At 42.3% G+C, this 21,192-nt stretch overlaps 1 protein-coding gene across 12 annotated transcripts in view; it reads right to left on the reverse strand.

Moving 5' to 3' along the window:
* MBD5 (methyl-CpG binding domain protein 5) overlaps window positions 1-21,192 on the reverse strand; it is a 149,513-nt gene that overhangs the window by 80,297 nt on the left and 48,024 nt on the right. For 11 of the 12 annotated variants that reach the window (XM_075429980.1, XM_075429977.1, XM_075429974.1 and 8 more), the window contains exon 2: window positions 13,187-13,284. The exons of the other annotated variant lie outside the window; for it this stretch is intronic. The gene's annotated coding sequence lies outside the window, so the exon portion shown is untranslated. The remainder of the gene's footprint in view (window positions 1-13,186; window positions 13,285-21,192) is intronic. 12 annotated transcript variants of the gene reach the window in all.

Here is a 21,192-nt window from a genome sequence, read left to right on the forward strand (position 1 = left end):
TTTACTGTCCAGCCCTGAACTGCAGTGGACAAGGACAAATGCAGGGCATGCCGCAGGAAGACAGGGACGTGGAACCCTCCTGAAAATGTGTGCTTTTAGTACCCAGGGGAAAATGACTGTCTGTGCAGTCTTTAAAGCTCTCATGTGGGCAACTGCATGGTCAGAGACCAATTTCTGGAGAGCCTTTCTTCAGCAGACACAGACCAAAAAAACTTTGAGGAGTACATCACAAATGCGTACTACACAGATTTTGACAAAACCAGACGTGTCAGAGGTTACCCCACCATCTACCCAACCTTGGCCAAACCCTGAGTCTAGTAATTAATTGAACTTAAATTACCAAGTTCCAAAAGTTAAGGAAAAATCTACTAAAACAAAAAAATCCATGTTTATTTTCTCTAGAAAATCTTCACAAGAGAACCTCATTAGAAGCATCTTCAATACTCCTCCAAAATGTTCTTTTTTTACCTTTTATTAGAGCAAAAAATCATGGAAATGAACGACAGAGATGGCTTCAGCATTCAGACAGCATTCCTTCATGTTGCCAACGCACAGTTTTCACATGGGACAAAATACTAGATGAGTTCAAGGACAGATAAGAAAAAAAATCTAACTGATACGGAATCTGTAGCCTAGAGCTCTTATCACAAAACAAGCTGCAAAATACCTAAACGCTTCAAATCCAGAAGAAGGGCCAGGTATCTCAGAGGAGACGCCCATCCAACACGTAGCAATGAAACACACTGCCGTCCACACAGCGCTGTACTTGTGACCACAACCGAAACGCTTTTCCAGTTCTGCCACCAGCTTCCACGGAGCCAGGACCCAACTCAGCCTTCAGTAACTGGGTAGGAACATCCTCCAGCCTCTCTGCTTTAAAATCACCTTTTAATCATCATTAAATGACCACATTTAGTTGAATACTACAACAGATAGTTCAAGCCTAGATTACAGAATCACAGACTCACACAGAATGTTTGGGGTTGGAAGGGCCCTCTGTGGGTCACCCAGTCCAACCCCCTGCCCAAGCAGGGTCACCCAGAGCAGGCTGCACAGCACCGCGTCCAGGTGGGGCTGGAATATCTCCAGAGAAGGAGACTCCACAGCCTCCCTGGGCAGCCTGGGCCAGGGCTCCGTCACCCTCAGAGGGAAGAAGTTCTTCCTCATGTTCAGCTGGAGCTTCCTCTGCTTCAGTTTGTGCCCGTTGCCCCTTGTCCTGTCGCTGGGCACCACTGGAAAGAGTCTGGCCCTGTCCTCCTGACCCCCACCCTGCAGATATTTAGAGGCATTTCTAAGGTCCCCTCGCAGCCTTCTCTTCTCCAGGCTGAACAAGCCCAGCTCCCTCAGCCTCTCCTCATAGGAGAGATGCTCCAGTCCCCTCATCACCATTTACTGTTCTGTCAGTCCAGTAGGTATTTTGTACGTTGTGCTCTGGTGTGCCCCCCGCCCTTTCCAGTGAATACATCCCATAATTGTAAATATTATATGAACTTGAATCTGAGCTGAAACTTAATCTAAGGAGCACCTCCCTGCTACTCCAACACATAAGGAAGAACCAACAGCCCTGCAACCTCTCCTTGCCTCCTTCCCTTCAGCCCACCTGCCAGCACGTGCGGCTCCAAAGCTGAGGCGCTCAACGGGTTTAACTCCTTACATAGTTCTGGATTCAGGAATTGATCATGGAGGAGGAAGTCAGACCCTTCTTTCCTTCCAGTCAAAAACGTAATCCCCCCTGAACTGAACCCAAAGTCACTTACGGCTTTAGCTGCTCCTCCAGCAGAGCTCGGTCTCGGGACAGGACTGAGCGTGCCGGCCGCAGAGCACCGAGGGATCCTGCACAAGTCACTACCTGGAGCGTAGGCTCTAAGTGTTCATTTTCCCAATTTTTCCCAATCACAGAAATTTGCATTTAACTATATATTTGGGGAAGCACTAGCATTAATAAATGTTTTAGCCCCCCCAAAATCTCCAAATCCTATTTAACGTCTACCACACTGTTTCCATCCGCAATTTTGGGGACAAAGCAGCAGGGCAGGTCAGTCGTAGAGCTGCAAACTTCGTACGCGATGGAGCAACTCGATGCTAGGGCCACAGCACAGGTATGCTAGGCTGCGTTTCTCAGCACGCTGTTTGGTGGATCAGTTTTTGTGTAAATGGCTTTCACAAACTTTGCCCAATTGGCATTATTTTTTTTTTTGCAAATAGTGCAGGAAAACGCTCAAGCACATGTACAGCTAAGGCAGATGAGGACAGTACAGCACACCACCACAACAACAAGCGACAATACAATTCTGAACCTCTTCGTACCTATAAACAAAGAGAAACTGTTTAAGTCCTTCTAGACGAAAGGTAGAGCAGTATTAATTTTCTATTAAAAGCTATTTCTCACTATCACGGGTAATTAAATACAGAAACCTGTTCTAGGTGGCCATGAGCCAGCAGTGTGCCCTGGCTGCCAAGAAGGCCAATGGGATCCTGGGGTGCATTAGGAGGAGTGTGGCCAGCAGGGCGAGGGAGGTTCTCCTTCCCCTCTACTCTGCCCTGGTGAGGCCCCATCTGCACTGCTGTGTCCAGTGCTGGGCTTCCCACTTCAAGAAAGATGAGGAGCTACTGGAGAGAGTCCAGCGGAGGGCTACGAGGATGAGGAGGGGACTGGAGCATCTCTCCTACAAGGAAAGGCTGAGGGACCTGGGCTTGTTCAGCCTGGAGAAGAGAAGGCTGAGAGGGGACCTTAGAAATGCCTCTAAATATCTGCAGGGTGGGGGTCCGAAGGATGGGGCCAGACTCTTTCCAGTGGTGCCCAGCGACAGGACAAGGGGCAACGGGCACAAACTGAAGCAGAGGAAGCTCCAGCTGCACCCGAGGAAGAACTTCTTCCCTCTGAGGGTGACGGAGCCCTGGCCCAGGCTGCCCAGGGAGGCTGTGGAGTCTCCTTCTCTGGAGATATTCCAGCCCCGCCTGGACGCGGTGCTGTGCAGCCTGCTCTGGGTGACCCTGCTTGGGCAGGGGGTTGGACTGGGTGACCCACAAAGGTCCCTTCCAACACCTACCATTCTGTGATAAGGTGAAACCAGTGACTTCTCCCCTCACGTGAGAGGATTTCCAAACACCGTAGATCACGGCTGAACGACAGACTCCCACACGGTTGTTACAGTGGACATTTAACTTCTTTTTTTTCAGTTAAACTGGGAATGATGAGCTTTTTGGTAAAATGCACCAGTAGAGCATCCTAAAGCAGTGATACCTTTTCCAACAAGAGCCTACAAAGACCTTTCTTCTGTACTAGGCAGGGCAAAAAAGCCACCATTTTACAAGATCTTTCGTGCCACCAAAACTGTGCTCACACTGTGAACACAAGGCTCTTCTTTTTTTATGAAAAGGGACTAAATAAAGACAGGAATATTTAGGATGGTCCCCCCACCATCTTAAACAGGTAGGCAAAAGGTGAATTTGTTTTGTCATTTGAAATCGCATACCTATTTTTAGACATTTGAAATGTATTGCAGATCTTAGATAGACAAAATCCAATTTAAGAAGAATCATGAAAATCATTACCTTTATGTATATACCACAAGAACTAGTATAATCATTTCCACTGAAATTCCATAATAATTTCCACTGAAAAGTTATTAGCAAGAAGTCTTTCAAATACAAAGCAAAGAGACAGAACCAGCTGATTTAGGCAACCCATCTGGTAGTTCCCACCGGATTTGGTACCATCAGGCTCAGGAAGGTGCCTGGCTCCGTTTTGACTCTTCTCGCCCTCCGACACTGCAAACAACGTGGCTTCTACAGGACTGCAGGTGTGCAGATGAGGTACCAGGGCTACCGACAGTCTTAACATTACTCATGACAGATGGCGAAATCGGCTAAATATTGGTAATGTGGCATTTTCTAAGCAGCACCACCTAAATCGGCGATTTGCTAGCTTGCTACTCTGGAAGACAGACGTTCTGCAGTTTCCTAACATGACTGAATTTGCAGTGTGCGTTAAAATGCCCCTTTGCAGGAACAACAGTGCTCTTCTCTAGCATAACTGGGTCCAGGTAATTGTTTTCCAAAGATCACAATCAATTTTAATAAGCATTAACCTGATCAAGGCATGTGCATAAATTTCTCTTCATATAACAGTTAAAGAAAGTTTACTACGATTTTTACACTTTAAATGGTTTTGTAACAGTTAGAATGACATCTGAATAAAATGATCTACTGATCAATCTTCCATACAGACAAAATAATACACTGTATCATCTAAGTTAATGTTGAATTCCTCATGGTTTTCAGCTAGCAGCAGTTACCTAATCTTCTGCAAGTCAACGGAAATGCTGTCATTAAACTTTAATCACGTTCAGTTTTCTTACTTTCTCCAGCTGTGAAATTTCACACTACACACAAAGTACCCGATAACTTCACCAGGATTGCTTGAATATGAATATTTGGGGTTTACAAATCCATAGAGAGGCCAAAAGTTGGCACGCAACTAATGACCAAGTGCTACCTTCTTCTGTCTAAAACAAATCTAGACCTTTATTCTGTGCTGTATTTAACTAATTACAGAGATGCTGTGTGAACACACAGTCTGCTGATCCCCTTTGGAAGACATCTCACTCCTTCCTATCTGCAGAACGCAACAGCCAAGGACTCTGACTAATGCCAGTATCTCTCTGTTGAATTTCCTTTCAGACTATATAATACCATTTCTTCTTCAAGAAATGAAATTATGTAAAAACACCACCTGAAGCATACGTGCCATGGGTACAGATTTCATTGTATGCTATGAGAATACAATATAAACTGAAAGCTACTACCGGAGAACTTCATTCAACACAAAGAGCATCTTCCCGTCAGAACACCTACATGTCGGACTGTTCCAGGCTGCCATTAAGCCTCCTGTCACCTCTTCACTTGCCTACACAATCTATCCTATGAAAGTGTCCTTTGCTGTCACTCAAATGCTTAAACGATGCTTGACTTAAAAAGAAAATTAAAGGGAAAAAGACATATACCTGAACCAATATAAATGTCCACACTCGAAAATGCATAAAACTTCCAAGCAAGGATCAGTATCATAAGCAAAAGCACTGTGTTAGATTTATTTAGGTGAGGTTAAATTATATACATTATAATAAACATAATATAAATTACAGTTCTTGCTCTTCTGCTTTTGTTGACAGTGGCCAGGTTTCCTTCCCCATTTCCCGTTCCCTTTGTCAGGACAGCAATTAAGTGCGGATTCTGTCATGTAGCTATCATCTCATTAACTATTACCAAATTGTGCACAAGTTTCAACCATGAACACTTCCATTTATGTATCAGTAGAATAAAGATAACAGCATTTTGTCTTCTAACATCTGAGCAACACGCATCTCAAAGACATCAGAGTTACTCTGGAAAATTCACGCTGGGATCTATGTCCTAAATGGTTTTAGTTCCCATACTACAGGCTCAACAGCTGGATGGAACTGATAAAAAAAAGCTGAGATATTTCAACTTTTCATGAAACCTTTCAAATGGAAAGTTTAGTTCACTATCCTTTACCTAAGCTCAAGTATTTTTGCCCCCAATGGTACCTATAAACTTTCATACACTGAGGATAAAACCCTAAAGAAATATGAATCCTTTGAAGTGATATAATCTTCATTTGGGAGACTAAATTAAAGCCAACTGTGGCAATTACCACACCATCTTGGTGATAGTCGTATCTCTCATTAGTATTTCGCAGGAATGTGGTAAAAAATCAAAACAAGCATTCTGTATTGAATGACCGCTCCAGAGTATCACCACAGGTTTTCAGAGGAAGAGTGGCTCTTTTCTCCAGAAACACTGCGTGAGCTTCGATTTACAAGCACCACTGGTTTTAATTTAAAAGCGTTTCACTGAACTGGAATCCTTCTAAGAGCAGAGACAGAGATGTCTTGGATTCACTGAGCTGGACCAGCAGAAGCTAACTGGGGTAGGAATCTCCCTTTAGCAGAGAGATGCTGATGGAGGCCAGTTAAGACTCTGAAAAACAACAATGTCTTGTTTCAAGAGAAACCAAAAAAAAAAAGCAAGAATTAGTTTAATTTCAAAGTTCTTCTTTCTCACTGTAGAAAAGCTGTTGTGGCTATACTGGTGATACATAAATTGCAGCTGCTGGGGGTACGAGGCCAGATCAGCTGTGGATAAACACCGGTGATCCAAGCTGAACGTGCCGACTTCAAACCTGGGCTGTACGCACAGCCATGGGAGCGCCGAGCACCCATCCCTCCCACACCACTGCCTTTGCAGAACCAAACTGTCACTTCACTGGGGACAACTGCAAACAGCTCAACGCAGAATCACAGAATGGTAGGGGCTGGAAGGGACCTCTGTGGGTCACCCAGCCCAACCCCCTGACCAAGCAGGGTCACCCAGAGCAGGCTGCACAGCACTGCGTCCAGCTGGGTCTTGAGTATCTCCAGAGAAGGAGACTCCACAGCCCCTCTGGGCAGCCTGGGCCAGGGCTCGTCACCCTCAGAGGGAAGAAGTTCTTCCTCGTGTTCAGCTGGAACTTCCTCTGCTTCAGTTTGTGCCCGTTGCCCCTTGTCCTGTTGCTGGGCACCACTGAAGAGAGTCTGGCCCCTTCCTCCTGACACCCACCCTGCAGATATTTAGAGGCATTTCTAAGGTCCCCTCGCAGCCTCCTCTCCTTCAGGCTAAATAAGCCCAGCTCCCTCAGCCTCTCCTCGTAGGAGAGATGCTCCAGTCCCCTCACCATCCTCGTAGCCCTGCGCTGGACTCTCCAGTAGCTCCTCATCGTTGTTGAACTGGGAAGCCCAGAACTGGACACAGCACTGCAGATGGGGCCTCACTAGGGCAGAGCAGAGGGGAAGGAGAACCTCCCTTGACCTGCTGCCCACACTCCTCCTAATGCACCCCAGGATCCCATTGGCCTTCTTGGCAGCCAGGGCACACTGCTGGCTCATGGTCAACAGGACACCCAGGTCCCTCTCCACAGAGCAGAGTCAAGGAAAGGTCCTGCACATTATAACTAGGACAGAAACGAGGAGAACATCCAACTTGGCCAGGCCTTTGCTGTGGGGACACCTGTGGGGACAGGCAGCCACTGGTCAGGACCACCAGCACCAGTCATCCATCCACACCAACCACTGGCCGACGAACCACGGCACAGACATCTCTCTGTTTGTATTTTCACTTTCCTTAACCATTTCCATAGACTTTTGTCACGGCAGTGGGCCTCCAAGGATGTGGAATTCTCATAAGGGAAAAATAAAACAAAATTAAATAGCAAAACAGAAAACGCCACCCCTCTGCAACCATTCAGGCCATCTTCATGTAAACAAAAACAATGGCCTCCTAGGTTTTCACCAACAGCTAAATTTTAAATTTGCTACCCTTGAGCTTCTTTTTAGAGCAATGTTTTTTCAGAAGGAATTATAAAAACGAAAATTGAAGATCTGAATTTGCTTTGGAGTTACAACAGAGAATAATAGATGCTACATTCTAACTAGGTTCTTCCTTTAAATATTTTGCATAATTAACAAATAATGACAGTAGCTGTACTATATGTTATTTTAAACCCTTATCTCTTTAAGGACAAAAAAGATGATGTGGCTTTTACTTCACAGAAATTTACTGATGTATTACAGGGAAACATAAGGATGGGGATTTGCAAAACCTTCTAACACCGTGAACTGAAATAATGAAAAAACCCCAAACCTTCTGGAGATATCCAGGTTGCTGCGATTGTACGAAGCCTTAGACAACTAATTCAGAAGCTGTGTGCGTGTATGCCTAGCTTTGCTAAGAAGAAATAGCTATTAAAAAAGCTGTATTTTAATAGTTTTGCTATGATGTTATTAATTTCAAAGAGGTACTGCAATAGCAGAAATTTGTGCGTTATTTAAATATTTAACTTTGAAATTACTATTAAACTACTGAGCTTGATTAATTTGGTAACAACAAGAGTGTTGGTAATCTTTACTTTTGTTCATGGTGCCCTCTGTCCTGACTTTTCACCACGGAAAGCCCCTGTAGCTCGCAGTATTTATTTACAGTAACTGCTTCTAGAAAGGGCTCAAAGTGTCAGTCCATATTTTCTTTGAAAATTGTTTCAGAAGGACCACCTGGAAAAGAAATGGAGACCATCGAAAACAAACTTCTTGCTCTGGTGAAACGTGAAAAAGTTGGCAGAAGAGGTACAAAATTTTCTGCTAAGGCAGAGTATGACCTATCAAGTCTCTTGTGTTTAAAACATACTCTAAAATTCAGCTCTCAAACGTACCTAAAAGTAGTGATATTATAAAGGAACACTATAGGAATATCTTTTATTTTTTTAAAATCCTTTAAATTAATTTCCGTAGAAGTAACTTTCAAATTATGTAGGTTTGCCTTTATTAAATTTAAAAAGGTACAATTGGTTTATATCTTGCATTAGAGAAAGTAACTTGGGACTTCACAAAAAACCCAACCTTTTCATATGAAAAGCCGAGAGAGAGACAGAAAATTGACTGTTCTCAGAAAAACATTAGGGCTTCAGAAAAGACAATTGGGCTTCTCGGTTTTAATGACAATTCAGGAAAAATCATCTGTCAATCTGGCCCGCAGACTGCTGCGGGGAGAGAAGTGAGGCAACACGACCCTGCTCCTTCTGCCTCTCAGAATAACTACAACCAAAACATTAGTAACGACGCAGTTCTAAGACAAACTATTTAGAGAAGCGGTGTGCAGGCAGCGCCAAGTCATACGTTATACACTTCGGTGTAATTAAACAGCCTTATAAATTCTGCAGTTTGGATAGCGAGAGGCCCGGTTTTGTGCAGCGATACATCATGAGACCCAGACCTACGCAGGTCAGAAAGTTCTCAAAGCCTACACGGCTCGCAGCTGGAGATGGCGCAGGGAGCTAAACACGTCTATCGCTTGATCGCACAGTATGAAGTTCTATCTAGCTACTAGAATTTTCCATGTACTGTTTAAAGAGATAAAACACAACAAGCAGATGTAAACCTCACTCATCCTCCTTCAGTTTGCGTAACCAGTTTCCTACGTTATTAATGCTACAGTTCTCTGGTATTTTTTTGCACACTTCTAAGTGATTAACACAAAAAAAATATTATGAGGACTTGTATCGTTCTGGTTGCTTTCAGGTGCTGAAATAAACAGCACAAATCAGTAAGTGCCATGTCCATTTACAGATGAGGAAAATCCACAGTGTTCATGCTAAAAGTGTTATACGAGTATTAAAAACACCCATAAATTCCAAACTGTTTTCTAATACACAATTTAAAGCTTTTTGAAACGCGCAGTTTTGGAAATGCAAAATTCCCCTGTCCAAACGCGCTGTAGCAAAGACAGCAGTTGGCCGGCGGCTGATCCCCGCGTTACGGCTGTGCGTACAGAGGCAGACTTAGCTCCTCCGTAGCACCTCGCAGTCACGCTGGAGTAGCTACCAGGCTGTCGGATCGAAGCTGACGTCACCAGCTGACTCGGAGCATGGGTGAGAATGATGTGCCACCTTCAGTTCCCATCTGTGCAGACTCACCCTCAGAAAACCTCGAGTCCTGCGTCCAGCTCTGGAGCCCCCAACATAGGAAGGACATGGATGTGTCGGAGCGGGGCCAGAGGAGGCCACGAAGATGATCCGAGGGCTGGAGCACCTCTCCTATGAGGACAGGCTGAGGGAGCTGGGGCTGTTCAGCCTGGGGAAGAGAAAGCTCCAGGGTGACCTTAGAGCAGCTGCCAGTGCCTGGAGGGGCCGACAGGAAGGATGGAGAGGGGCTTTTCACAAGGAGGTGTAGTGATAGGACAAGGGGGAACGGCTCTAAACTAAAAGAGGGCAGATTTAGATTAGATATTGGGAAGAAATTCTTCCCCATGAGGGTGGTGAAACACTGGCCCAGGCTGCCCAGAGAAGCTGTGGCTGTCCCCTCCCTGGCAGAGTTCAAGGCCAGGTTGGATGGAGCTCTGAGCAACCTGGGCTGGTGGAAGATGTCCCTGCTCATGGCAGGGGGGTTGAAACCAGATGGTCTTCAAGGTCCTTTCCCAACCCTTACCATGCTATGATTCTATAAGCCTGGAGCCAGCACAGAACTGTAATTCTGGAGAGTAAGTGGAAGGAGGGAAGACGGGTACTGTGTGAGAATGGATAACGAACTTCAAATAGAAACCGGCTGACATTAGAAATTACCAGGATGAGGGAGAATAAGAGCAGAGATGCAGGACACGAGACGTACAGGGAACTAGGATACAGGTAAGAATGGCTGAATATAAAACTGAGAACCGAGGAAAATGAAATAACAACCTCAAAAAGGATGCCTAAGCCAACAATCCTTTCAGTTCCTACGCTCTTCACAGAGGATCACTGCTCTCGCTTCTCTGGCTTGTAAGAATCTTCCTGCAGCGAGCACCCAATTCTGCAACTCCTGTCCGAAGTACTCAAACCCCAGCAGCCCAGCAAAAAAGCTGCCAGGGAATCACCTAGAACTGAAAATGTTTCTGCAAAATAACCTGGCCTTCAGAGACTGGGTTTTGCCAGAAAGTCTTAGAGAAAACCTGTTGCTGAAAGGTACAGTAAAGCGTAAAGGCAAATTTTAAATTCTATCGGCAGAGCAAGGACTGACAATCACGTAGTATCTAAGATCTGGAACCACACACCGAACAATTAAAAATATTAGATAGCTGCACACTGATTAAATGCCATCTATTTAATGCAAGGATTCCCTTTTATGGAGAAAAATAGCATGTTATCATATAATTACAGACTGCATGATAATGTACAAGGTACAAGTGGGTGAGCCAAGGTCACCAAGGTTTTGAAGTATTAGACTGCAAGCACAGTAATGCGTATTAAATACAAAAAGCCCTTATATTTAAAAATAGATCAAATGAAACAGCAACAGTGTCTGCACATACCTATACAGCTGTGGACATTTTAGCATCAGTAGACAAAAAGAGTGCAAAATAAAAGCTAAGATGCCGAAAATGAGAGCTAAATTGTTGTTGATTTTGTAGAAGCATTATGAGGTTTATCCACACATACATATGAAAACTTTCAGGAAATAGTCAGTAAAACATTAACCCTACAGAAAGAAAAACCTCCCTGTCCCAGTCTGTCACATACAAAAAATGTTTCTTCTTAACCCAAACGCAAACTTTGACATTTATTCCCCTAAAGCATCTGGTTTTCCAAATGTTGTAGGACCCCATTTTAGAACAAATAAAAACATACGCAAAGATCTATCCTTGAAGGAAACAGTAACAACAAAACAAACCCCAAAATTTAACCTCGACATGACAGAGGTATAAATAACCTCCTGCAGCTTGGTAGTATTTATCTTTAAAATTAAAAAGGTCTTCCGATCTGGGGGTCAAAAAAAAAAAAAAAAAAAAGAGGAAAAAGAAAGTAAGAACTGCCTTCATTTTTTCCTTAATTTGAGCTTTCCTCTAACAAATAGCTACCGTTTGTTTCCTTATTTGAGGTCATGTAATTCAGTTAGGCGTGCTGCACTTTTTAACTCTTTCCCACCTGCTCTCCTCTGGCAGCATCATCTGGGAGCTGCGAAAACCCAGAACGATGCAAAACCCGACGGAACCAGGGCTGTGTTAGCCCAGATACATCCGCCAGTGTCCGCTGCATACGGCGATACACACGAGTAACGTCGCATTTTAGGGCCCTTACAGCTAAACTTGGACTGAAAAACATGTCAAAAAAGTACAAAGGGGGTTTCACAGGCAAGCTCTGACTTAGGTAGGAAGATACTGAAGCGGCAGTGGAACAGAAATGCGTTACGAACGCTCCATAACCAAGGTACTTCATTTTCGTAATGCAGAACTCTGACCCTGTGCATCCCAGCCCTGATGCTCCATCAGCCTGGGTCTGGGCTAACCACTCAGCTCCAAGAATTTTCTATTCATACTTATTGAAAAACCAGTTATAAAGGGCTGCAGAACGAGCCCGTTCCCAGCAGATCACGGCCGCCCAGACATGGCCAAAGGAAGAAAACTAGTTACAAACACCGAACAAACTTGGTGCTAAGGGGATCAGTTTTCCCCGGGTTGCATCACACGGCGTTGCACTGCAGGGGAAAAGCGCAGCAACGAGCCCACAGGATCCTAGCGGGAAGTTTTATTCTTCAAATAAACAGCTGAGAGCTACGCAACGCTCAGATTTGAGAACTAAGTGGCTTATTCAGGAACTTCTCCAGCCTCTTATTCAACAGCACTTCACATGCTTCCTTTTGAAAAGTCTCAGATGAAGTCGCTGTATTCAGACGTTCAAAAAAGAAGCTGTACCCTCATTTTGGACCTGTCTACTAAAACAAAGAAAAGCAAATATGTAATTTCTAGTGAATTAAAGTGCCCCATTAGGACTTCAATTATATTCTGAAATTATGTCTTAATTGGTTTGCTCATAGCTGAGCTGTACAGCTAACCAAAACTCTACCGCCATATAATCATCACTAAATTTCAGATATTGCCACACATTAAATTAACAGCAGATAATGAGTGGGAAAATTAGCTCTATTTCAATAGCAGGAAAAATTCTTCCTATACTACCTAGAGTGTTTCATATAGTTAGTTTAAAATAGAAAAAAAAATACACAATCAAAACTCTTCTGAACATCTAACAGTATTTTGATCAAAAGTCCATACATTCAAAATAAATAAATAAAACAAGCAGAGTGTGCATCAGATCCGTGTATCTAAAACTTCATTAAAAAGAAGTCATCTTTCTAAACTTCTACAGAAGTCTTCAAGAGATTGACCACTATTTTACTTTGCGTGTTGCTGCTGGCTATTGCTTTTCCACGTAACTCTTGTCTTTCTGAGTGGTAATCTGCATGTCCAACTACTCTTCAGATTTTGACATATCAGATATTCCTGGTTCTCATCAGTATCACACACAGATACTGAAAATGATCTGTAGTTCAACAAACGCACGAGAGAAAAAGAATAGGGAATAACTTTAAATGCAGAAAAAAACAAGCTAAGGACTCATATTCTTACAACTAAAAGGAGGAAAAAAACCCGAGCTCCTTCCATAAGGCTTATTTTTCACATTGGTAGGATAAATAAACTTACTAAAAAAGTTAAAACTTTTGTAAGTGTAGTCAGGCTCCTGAACTTCAGCTGCTGTTCAATTTTTGAGGTCAAAACCTATCCAACTTATCCACAAATGCATAATATAGATTATTTTACTCACCTTTGCTGTCTGAAGGAAACAGATTTCAAAGATCTTGTCTGTAAATGATATATTCCTCAATATTTATGCCTCCAATGACCACCATCGTCAATAAGGATCTGAAGAAAACCACCACAAAGCAGTGCATAAGCCAGGCTAGTTGCAACTAGATTGAAGATTTTTTAAAAAATTATTTATTTCTTAAGAATGCACAAAGCAAGACTGTGCATTTCATACAATATATGAATTTACTTGCTGCTATTAAAAACTAACAGACAAGCAGCAGAGCCATCACACGGGAAGGCATTAATCTACTCGAGGCACGTAACAATTGCTCCGCATTAGTGTATTTAAGACTAAATGCACCAAAATTGGGAAATTCACTGTTATCATACCAAAATAACAACACTACCAGTAATTACCCCAGCAGGTAAAGATTAGAAAAGACCAAAAAAGTTACAAACTACTATTGAAGTGTGTTATATTATAAGCACTAATAGGTTGTGAAAAGTTAAACCACCTCCCTAAACTTTGAAAAGCCAAATTAAAAGTAACTTTAACACAACGTCCCTAAAACTGACAGTTATGGTTTTAAAAAAACCCAAACATTATTCAACAGTATAACCATATCATCTCATTTATTGTTGCTATTTCAATACTGTGACCATGGAAAGATGAATTGAACAAAAATTACGATGCTTATGGCAAGGTCAGCTTCAAATGAACTAGTCTGTCTACGTGCTTCCTTCAGAATCAGCTTACGCTACAACGCCCAGTAGCTACAGTTTTTCTTTCCAGGTCTCAGCTTCTGCCACTGAAAGAGAAACCACTTGGCTGTAACGTTTCCACCAGTAGCTGAGGTTGCCAGGGACCTTTGGAGAACACCTGGTTCACCCCACCCGCTCAAGCAGGGCAACCTAGAGCTGGTGGCCCAGGACCGAGTCCAGGTGGGCTCTGAACATCTCCATGGATGGAGACTCCACGGCTTCTCTGAGCAACCTGGTCCAGTGGTCAACCACCCTGGTAGTAAAAAGGAGTTTCCTGATGTCCACGGCGTCCTCACGTTCTCTGCTCTGGAGAACGTTTCCTTAACAAAGGCACTTCAAAGCGTAGCTGTGTAACATGAGACGGGAAGTTTGATAACCGGCTTAAGTCAATATAACCAACCCCTCGGTACATGCTCGGCGGTATATACAAAATTAAGCCCCACCGGTACCCGTATAACCTAACAAACGCTGCAATACTTTCGAAATCTTTCAGCCCTCATTTAGCAACAGATGCCATTAACTAGAAGACAAATCGAGTCAAAAAGCTTTCATCTTCTAAACAATTTTCCCCTCTACTCAGTCGATTCCTCTTGGTTTATCCTTTCTCAGATTACGGAGGAATCCAACTTCGAGCAAAGGCAAAGGCAAACCTTTTGCTGACTCCTGACAGCGCACCACCACAGCAGCAATTCAACTCGGGCCAACACAAGCAACTAATTCACCTTAAATATGATTTTTTTTTTTTTTAAAGCATGATTTATCTGTTTACTCCTTTATTTGCAGACCCGGAACATCTGATTGCCAGCAGTCAGGACGTGCAGAAGGGTGATCCAATCACTCAGCAGCTCTGCAGACGGTTTATTGCTGCTTAAAGCCATGATAGTTAAACACCTCTAACAGCAAAAATGCTAAGTTTTTGCAGTTTACCTCTATCCATGGAAAAATTATTTAATTTCAGCTTTATGGTAACACTTTATCTGAATCGCCCAGGTTTGTTTCTTCTGAAGTAAATCCAACCTGCCCAACTTCTATCACCTGAGATCAAACACCTTTCAAATCGAGTTCTTCCACAAAAAAAACCAAGTTATTGAATACTCTCCGCTCTTTCTACTGCCTCCAAAAATTTAACATCCTTGTAGAAAAAATAACTGTCAGACCAGTCTCTAAAACAAAATTGCACAGGCTACCACGATTATGCTAACTCTCTTTTTCTAATGAAAATCTGAAAGAGAAATTGGATGTACACTGTGCCTTGATACTTGCCAAACTGAGAGTTGATGGATTGGCATGGGGAAAAAATTCCAGACAGAAAATGACCCTCTTCAAGTATCAAAAGCCGCTGTGTAGGAACTGAAAGCGATGTTGCCCCAGCAGCCTGCCACTGCGTTTTCAGATAGAGTTCAAGCCAGGGCTGAGGGGCAGGAGACAAGTGGCAGAAAGTGTTTCAAACAGTCTAAGGCTAATGAAGCACCTTGAGGTGCCCAGAAGTAGCCAGTGAAACAAACTGGCGAACAACAAGTTCTGCTGATAAGCTGCTCAAAGTCACTAAAGAACCCGACCCAAGATACCAAATGTTGCTTCATTAAGGTAGGGCTTAATGTATCAGCATTAAATCTAAAACAATTACTTCTACTTCAACAGGTCTACACCTTGTGCAGTCATCACATGCGCTTCTTTTGTTAGCTGTGCTTGGCTTTGGCTGCACTTCGCTGGGTTTACATGCCAAACCAATAAAGTCAGAGGAATAAACTGCTACGGAAGCCAACGCAGAATTCATCAACAGATCTGTTCGGCAAGTTCAGCATGGAAGATATTTATCAGCAGTCACAAACCAGAAAGCTCACCCACCAACATCTTAAAATTGAAGTTGCACTAAGAATCGGAGTAAAAAACTTCTTTTTAAAGAGAGAACACATCATGTGGAGCGATTACAGGGAAATAAATGCAACATTTAATTGTGCCAGTTTAAACAACTGTTCTTCAAAGGGGTTCAGAGACTGTGACTTGTTTTCCCTAAAAGCAGCTTTGCGCGTGTGATGAGGTGTTGAGGCTTTCCATCAATTGCCCTTCAAACTTTGCCTTCGGTTTTCTTAAGAAGTTGAACCAGACCCAAATCCCCCCAGATTTTTTAAATGCCACTGAGAAGATTTTTTTTTTTTATTGCCTGACAAGTAAATCATTCTCATTCTCACTTTGCCTTTTGTGTTAATAGATGATATTTTCTTTTTTTTGTTGGCACTGAACTGTACAACCAAAACCCAGATATTTAAACTCTGCTCCCACTGCAGATGTTATTGCTGATCAGATTTTATCATCCTTCTCTCATACATAACAACTGCAATAGTTGTACGGGTACCATTAATTTTGTTCTCAAAACCTCTAAGCCTTCTTGAAAGACTCTGAGCATCGCACCATCGGGAAACCTTCTTCTGTGTTAAACCACAGGTTTCAGGAGAATCCTCCAAACCTCCTGGGACCTGTTCAATTTGCTGAACGGCCCTCAAGCGTTCTGTTGTTTTTTTATTTCATATGATTTTATGATCATCGTCTTAACAGCCAGAAGGAGTCACTATGAACTCATCTTCAATTAATGTGAATTTACAAATGACATGAAAGCATTTTCTTTTTAATAACACATTATCTTACTTACAATAGCTGATTCCGGTACGTTATTTGACACTGACACACAAAAAAAACAAAAGACACAGTTACATGGCACTAGAAATAAAGGGACACTCATAAAGAGACTCAAAACAGACATTTTCTGTCTTAAAGTCTATATTCTTTATCTTTTTTCCCCCCAAATTCTCTAGCACCTTGTTTTGAATGTTGTTCCTCTAAATATCCTGGAGTATGAAGAGTTGGTTCTACAAGATTCTGCATGCTAGTCTGGTGCCAACCCACAAAACATATGTCTCTGCTCAAATGCAAGAATCTGTTTTGATTTTTTTTTTTTTTTTTTTTTTTTACATTTCTTCCTGGACTGGGGACAAAACATTTATTTAGATACAACTCAACATTTAGTATCTTGTGAGATATGAAACTTTCTAAATTCCAAATGTATTTTTGTTAATTTATTCCCATACAGTATCTCTGAAGAAGCTAAGCTGCCTGAACACATGACAACAATCATTCAAAGTAAATGCTCAAAAATCATTAGGGAGAAATAATAAATTGCTTTTAGGCATTATTTTTTACATTCATGGGTGCTACTAAGTCTTAAAAACATCAGACTTATTTTTAACCTAAATATTTTATTGCATAGCTATGTAAAAACATCAACATATTTTTCTAATGTCACGAGCTTTCCGTTTGTTCCCGCTGTAAATAGCTCCTGCACTCTACTTTTGTACTATTTGGGATAAGGCAGACTTCCTGATGTTATTGATATGACAGCACAAAGTAGCATTCAAATATTTCACAAAGATAGCTTGAATGCAGAAAATGATGCAGTGTAGACCACCCTGACCCCACAGCCGGGTGCCTTTAGAGGAGTCTCTGGGCCGGTCCAGAGCTCGGATGGTGAAACCTCGCTTCTCCACGAGTTGTTGCAACTGTCCGCGTCCACCCCGCACTGGGGGTTTGCTTTTAATTAGAATATGACAAATGCAAACAAGAGACACTCTAACCTCAGGAATTAAATATTTACATTAGCTTCAGCAAATCAGCTTCTTGAAAGAGCCAACTTCTGCGGAGGCATAAATCCAAAGTAACTTTGATGAAGTTACACGTGTTACTTCAAATCTCGTGGGTGAAAAACACGCCAGAGCTTCACACAGATGCTTAGGTATGAAAAGAAAGCCATTAGCTTGGACAGGTGTGAAAGCTCAGCCCATTTTCTTGAGAGAAGGGAATCTTCGTGAGAGGCACTACCACAGAAATACCACAGAGCCTTTGCAATCTCCACTCGTCCTTCGCCTCTGGGCGGTGTGTTTTCCCGTGCTGTGAGACAAAACCCAAACCAACACTCATCTGAAGATCATTTCACGCTAAGATAAACGTCCACAGAAAACGTTAGAAATTCTAGTACGCGCAATACAAGTATCTGCATACAGCTACGTAACTGAAAGTCTTTTCTATGGGTTTTTTTTTAGTGAAAAATTTAAAGGACCAATAGATTTGGAAACCACTGAGAATATCTTTGCTTTCCAGCTTTCTATTTTTACAGCCATAGACACACAGACTGGTGATCACCCCTGATGTGTGCAGTGGAAGAGGAAGAAAGCCACAGGAATCAGCGCTGCCCAAAACCCACCGCCATCCTTAACGAGGTCACATTCTCCTCTGATTTTACAGTCCATGAGGTGATTCAACGCAGTTGCAAACGCATACCGCCAGAGAAGAACTAGGAGGAAAACCACCCGAGTTTCTTCCGTTGTTCCACAACAACGCAGAAGAGGCAGTCTCAGTATTCTTTAAAATTAACAGTTGTAAGGGAGAAATAAATAAACCAGGTCTGTCTTATTTTTGACAGACGAGCAAGCAAGAAGTAATGAGATCGCATGACAGATGACTGCTCTGGTATTGTTCTAAGAAAGAATTTCATCCTGCTTTTAACTGTTCTTTACCATTTTATTGACGCCAATATAATTGAACTTTCTAATTAGCTTTAGGAAAAAAAAAAGACATTTTAACTAAAAGTATGAAAGCCTCACTAATTTTATCACTAGTAGGCTGGTGAAGGCCAGTCCTCGCAGTTCTCAGACGTCCTCCGGCAGCACTTGGGCCCGCCTCATTAACAACCCCTCTCGTCAGCGCGCCGAGCAAAGCAGGGCTGGGCGATGCAGCTGACCGCAGCCCTCCGGGCAAACGCCGTGGTGCGGGGCTGCTGCCATTCGGGCATTGCTGCTGTGACAGATACTTGCATACATAGATACATTATCTGCATGCTGTATTTCAGTCTAAACCATATGTGCATACATATAAATATCGTATTTATAAGCACATATAACCCCCAGAAATGTATTTTCTCGATGTATTAGTTACACTGATACTTTATTTTTTAATGAAGTCAAAATGCCAGTGCTATTAAAAGTTCTGAGAACCAAAACAGTATTTCTGAAAGCAAAAAACCCAACCCTCAAGGAGACACTACTACATTATAAAGAAATCCCATTTCTCTTCCAAACACGAACATCTACATTTCTTTCCTTTCAAGGTTATTTATAAATACTTTTTTAGCAGCTAATCTCTCCTTCAAAGACGAATAGTGTAACTTCTACAATTAGCAAAAGCAGAATTCTCCATGGAGATTGTCTACGTGCAGCCATCTCATGGAGTATCACAGGACTTCAGGCTGTACATCTTGGAAAACCAAAACTATACTTGAGCCTATATAAGGGGTAGCACAAACTAAGAGAAAAACCAAGACAAACACACAACCTCCTTCCAGAATCCGCTATCAACCCAATCCCTAAGGAAGCGTCTTCCCCTCACTCGAGTCCCCGCCACCCGTTCTGTTCTGCCTCATCACTCACCAACACGTGAAGGCGGCATCTAGACTTTTCTTCTTCTCCCTCATCTGACGTTACCTTAACAGCAGCGCGTGCCTTCAAGCTAGAGCGCTCTCCCCGAGTCCAGAAGCTGTGACTCATTCGGCTGAGCACGCAGAAGCTCCCGCATCCGTTTATTTCACACCGTGGCTGGTCTCTGAGTCAGGCTGCCCAACCAGTATCTGTATCACCCGCAGCCCCACGAAGATGAAGAACGTAGGGTTTAAACTCCCAGTTTATCAGAGAGGAACGACAAACAAGGAAACCCTGAGTGCTTCCATGGGAACAGGAGGAGGACCGTGAGCAGACCGAGGCGAAGCCAGAGTGGGAACCAGGAATTATGACGGACACCAACATGAAGAGCCTTGCCTTGCTACGAGTAGCCCAGAAATTCAGATGAGAGGTGGGAAGAATCCCTCATTCATGTAAGTTAAATAGGGGAAAAGTGGGTGAAAAGTAAGTTTAGTGCTGCCCTGAGAAAATTACTATGCACAGCAAACTAGGTCATAGAAGTGAGTAGGGTTTACTAAATATGTACTCTATTTGTAGTTAAGTGACCATTGCCTAAGTAATGAGATTTACTCATATTTAACCCAAGCACTCTTTTGTAGTCTGACTTACTAAATAACAGCTAAATGATCAGTCACACATACCTCACTGTTCACTGAAGATGAGGTATCAGCAAACTTCAAGAATCTCTCTCTCAAAAAAAAGATGGTTGTGACCTTTTTAAAAATAACATAAACCCCCCCCCACTTTGCATCTCTACCACCATTCACCCAAACACTTCACACATCTCAAAAACATCCTCTCAAATGTAATTTACTTCCCAAGCAATTTGAAGACGACAGTTCTTAGTTTACTAACTTAGAACTGTGGCAGAGTGATTTAGTGACCTCCTCAAATTCTTTGTATGCTGGCGACACAGCTGGAAACAAAAAATGTCTGTCAACTATAATCTTGTTGTTGTAACTCTGCAAAAATAGCTGAAATTCTTCTGAAACTGTGAAAACGCATAAACCAAGAAAAATGAATGAAAAGATCAGGAATACTACCTAGTGTTTCTTTTTTGAATTGAAGAAATAAAACAGAAAAATATTTTTATAACTGTGGAATTCTCACCGTGCTTTGTAACACCACGTCCTTCCTCTGCTGTTTAGATGGTTCCAAAAATATTCACCTCCGATCTGCGGCTGTTGCCATTTTACAGCTCCAGGGCAGTCTATGCCTATAACAAAGCTGCAGAGAACTGATGTCATAGTAATATTTTTTATAAACACAGAACTAAAGACTGAAGGAACTGCATTACAGAACTGTAGATACAAAGCTTTAGTTTCTGAATGACTATTGCCTACCAACAACTGGCATTTAAAACCTGTAAAGATGTTACAAGTTGGACTGAAGTTCTATTTTTGGTTGATTTTGAGAAAACTGCATCCTGACATTTACTATTATAAAATAATTAGTGTTCCTGTGCTTTCAAATATTGAATACCAGAAATCCTGATACTGAATCAAAAAACTGAAAAGAGGACATCACACAGCAGATAAAATACTGACATCTCTTCAGAAAACCTTCTTTTATAATGGAAAAAATGGCAGTGTTGAGCCTCAGTTGTTTGAAGAAATATTTTTCTCCTCCAAAATTAAATTAGAAATATTTAGAAAGACAAAATGTTGTAAAATTAAGAACGTATGCATTTGTGATGATTGCACAGCAAAAGAAAAAAAATGCATCTCTTCAGACATGTCTAGTTTTATTCTCTCTC

This window comes from Opisthocomus hoazin, chromosome 9 (genome assembly GCF_030867145.1).
Source record: "Opisthocomus hoazin isolate bOpiHoa1 chromosome 9, bOpiHoa1.hap1, whole genome shotgun sequence".
In the NCBI taxonomy this organism is placed as follows: domain Eukaryota; kingdom Metazoa; phylum Chordata; class Aves; order Opisthocomiformes; family Opisthocomidae; genus Opisthocomus; species Opisthocomus hoazin.